This window comes from Photinus pyralis, unplaced genomic scaffold, assembly GCF_008802855.1.
Source record: "Photinus pyralis isolate 1611_PpyrPB1 unplaced genomic scaffold, Ppyr1.3 Ppyr1.4_LG2, whole genome shotgun sequence".
Taxonomy (NCBI): domain Eukaryota; kingdom Metazoa; phylum Arthropoda; class Insecta; order Coleoptera; family Lampyridae; genus Photinus; species Photinus pyralis.
Genome location: NW_022170403.1, coordinates 17,843,861 through 17,847,798, shown reverse-complemented (window position 1 = coordinate 17,847,798; position 3,938 = coordinate 17,843,861). Strand labels below are relative to the sequence as shown.

The 3,938-nt window shown below is 33.8% G+C and overlaps 1 long non-coding RNA gene across 1 annotated transcript; it reads right to left on the bottom strand.

Annotated features, from left to right (window-relative positions):
* Nucleotides 1-831: 831 nt before the first annotated feature.
* LOC116162614 lies at nucleotides 832-1,932 on the bottom strand. The gene is made up of 3 exons (XR_004143564.1): nucleotides 1,828-1,932; nucleotides 1,303-1,498; nucleotides 832-1,212 (listed from the first exon to the last, which is right to left on the bottom strand). It is a non-coding gene; the product is annotated as an uncharacterized LOC116162614 (long non-coding RNA).
* Between the last annotated feature and the right edge of the window lie 2,006 nt (nucleotides 1,933-3,938).

The window sequence follows — 3,938 nt, the reverse complement described above, 5'->3', positions numbered from 1 at the left end:
GTTTCCTAAGTGTAAACCTTCCTTTTCCTGCATTTCATTTAATTTAATAACGTACTCAAAATTTATTTGATTTCCATTCAAATCTATGAATCCCATTTTTTCTGTAAAACAATTTCTTATCAATTTAATCATATGAACCGGATCTGGCATAAGGAAGTATTTTCTATCATCATGAATAAACACTGATCTGATATTATCTTCTTTGAAGGGACATTTTAATACCGAACACATGCCAAAATTAGTTGCAGCACCATCAAATGTCATATTCATGATTTTAATCCCTGTATCATTCAATAAAGTTAATGCTTGTTTTGTTAAAGTGGCTTTTTGATTGCTGTTAATAGCTGAAAGGAAAAAATACCCAATGGGTAATTTCCAGGGTTCATTGATGCAAACTATCATAAAAACTAATGCTTCTTTGGCCATTTCCATATTGTCCCCCTCTAACTGGCTTCCGAAGTCAACATACCCAAAATATTTACCATTACAAAATTCTACATGTTGGCGAATTGACATTTCATCGAAAACAAGAGAGCATACAATTCCTTTTTTATTAGATTTGGCAACTTTTAGTTTCAAAAAGTTGAAAGCTTCTGTCGTGAAACCTGGCTTCGCATCAACTGAGAAATACCACTTGAACAAAGTTTTTGGATGTGGCAGGCAATTGTAAAATTTTTGACGTACATAATTATACCCTTTAGGTGAAAAGAAATGTAAGGTCATGGCAAATGAACGAATTGATTGTTCATATTTTTGTTTTACTTGTTTTTCGTTAGTTTTTCTGAAAAGGCTTTCAAAAATAATTTCTTTGTTGTTACCAAAATGGTCTAACATAAGGTTACTGTGTTCTTCAAGCATCAAATTTTTTTTTTTTAATTCGGAAGCCAAGATCTTATGAGATGAAATCCATTTTTTCTTTTTCCACATAGCTTTTTGCAATTTTCTGAGTTTTTTACTCTTTACATCGTTTACTTTATATAATTCATTAATTTTTCTCTTTAAACTTCTTTTCCGGGGGGTGTCTTCTAAATTCGTATCTTTGGGGGGCGATGATGGAGGAGTTTTTGCAGATGAAGCACTAGGTTCATTACATAATAAAAAATGGTGCTTTGAAATTTCAGCAGGCGTAGATGGTTCATGTGTAGTAACCATAACAGTTTCGAAATTGCTTCCACTTATTGGCTTCAAATTCAGTGGATTGTATCGCGACACCTGTAACATCACAATGATATCATAACATTGTTGAATAAATTGTAGGAAATAAATCTTTCATACAGTAAAATAATATTTAAGTTCTCTTACGTATTTAAGTCTGTCAACTTCAATGGTTGGAACAGCAGATGGTTGTAATCTCACTTTGACTCGAGAGGTACAATCGAAACACTCTTCAGTGAAATGAAGTGAGCATAGAACACTCCTCTTCTTCGGAATCCATTCTGGTTTTGTATTTCTAACACAATTAATCCAAGCATTTCTTCTTCCAACATTTTTCGGAAATCTGTTAGAACATAGAGAAATTCTTTACTTTAGATTCAGTATAGCTATACTTTTATAGTTACATATTTTTAGTGCATTTTCCAACGAAGCCACTTTCTCTGTCCGTATATCGAATATTGTAAACATTAGATGCACAAAATGCGCAATGTAACTTTCGTATTTATAGTGCTTGGAAAATGCGCTAAAGTTAGTAATCATGAAAACCCCTTTGTGACGCCAATGCTACGCGCGCAGCAGTTAACCTACCTTTTTATGTGACAGTTCATTCTTTCTAATTTTAAATCTAAATTTTTGACTATCTTTAAACATATAATGTAAAGAAATACTTACGCATGAAAAGTCAGCTTTCCTTTTTGATGTTTAGCGTTGTAAGAAATTCCACAAGCTGAGCAGCTAACCATAATTAGGAGTTTTTCGAGTCCAGTATAATATCACTATTTCTACACTATAATTACATTAATTAATTTATAGTTTTTTAAAAGTTCACTATAACACTAACTATCAACACGTTAAACTAATCGAAAAACACACTCGAACAACTCAAATTCGTGAAAAATACACACAATACACAATCGCGCAACTAACTTTTTTAGGCTATCATCACAAAAACGTTGATTTTATGGTCGCTATTGCGGCCATAAAGTTTCACTTTATTGTACGCTTCTGTCAAACTTTACTTATATGAAACTGCGATGTGTGAGAAACAGTAATCTGTTTGATACAAAGCGTCTATCTGGTCTCGCACCATCAAGGATTGGGCCATCCACGTGCGTTTTTTTCATTTTCGGACTTGTAGGAATGTTTCACACTATTTTGCATAATCACAATGTTCACATTTAAAATTATAGTTTGACGTTTCAATCTTTGCTGCTTGCAGACCTTTTTGAAGTGTAGCACCAAAACATGAGGAAGATGTTATTACTTACATTATTATACGAAGAATCACCAGCAATTAACCGAAAACACAAGTAGCTACCTATACCTACCATCAAAGTAGGAAATCAGGTTTCTAATAATTGTACAGCATGTTAACTATACCTAAGGTCTTGGAAGCCACAGTTACGAAGGACCTATTGCATTTGACATTATTAAAATCTTGTGCAGCGGAGGTAGTTGCGATTGTACTTTTACTCTCAAACGCCTGCTCTTATATCATATATGACTTAGGGTCGCAACGCTTGCAGCTTCCAAAATTTCATTTTGGGTATCTGAACTGTCGCTATCACCCATTTTGATACGCACAAAACACACGCAAAGATGCTAATTATAATTACATATGACAGGAAATGCTTTGTTTTTAATTGTCTAAGATAACTATGATTTTCAGAAAAAATATGTTTATGAGCAAATTTTTGAATTCTTTTTTGATGATCGCCTAAAAAATGTTGTGTGCACCTTGGCCAAAAGTGATTTGTTAGGCCTCATCTGAATTGCAGCTTCGGCCAAAAAAGATCACTTTTACGGCCTTGGTACACAAATAACTATTATTAAATGTCAATCAAAAATGAGTCATAAATGGAAGGTCAATATGGCCGTTTCCGTCCCCTTTCCATGTATGGACGTAGGTTCCTATGCTCCTTCCTGTCGGTTTTATATTCAAAGGTCGGTTGATAATTGAGCATAGAAACTGCGTTGGCCTGTGCTGCTATAGTGAAACTAAATTGCTTTACATTTCAATGAACCACGCTATTCATAATTTCAATTGCCGTTCTCGGCGATGTCATTAACTAATTTCCAAACATGGATATAGGTGCAGTGAATTTGTACCAAATTTAAAGTCAAACTTTACGGAATAACACTCAAATAAAACATCGACATTGGATTAAAATAGAGCACCCTTGCCTAATTGATTTTCCTATAAAATCTAAATTTGTCATATATTCGGGATTAAATATCTACAGAGTATAGTCAATATTGTCATTTCTTATGGGATTTATTGTAATTTGTGCAAATCAATGCATCGTTTTTACAAACAAGATAAAGGACTTAGACCTTTCGAAAATCCTACGACCCAATTAGGATTCGAGGAGTTGAAGGATTATTACGTACTATTTTCCGACAAGGGAAAAGCTAAGTACTCAGCTCTCCATGTTTACTTTCAATTTGCCTCTCGAATTTCCAGGTCTATTCTATATCTTAATGCGGTTTAATTTTCGTTCTCGTCTTAGAAAGTGAAATGTACGCCTAGCACAAATGTGGTTCTCTTATTTATGTCTGGTAGCACTTTCAACACTGTCACGAAGTAGCGGAAGGTAAAGTGGAATTTAATGTAAAGCTACATTGTGCAACTATTAGAACATCTAAATGCAATTCACCTTATATTACGTATAGTTAATTATGTTAAGCGAAACAAGAAAAATCAACTATGAATTGTCACAGAGTCATTTCCGCTAGTTTTTACACACCAAACGACCAGCGCGATGTATTAAAGTGCCTTTTTT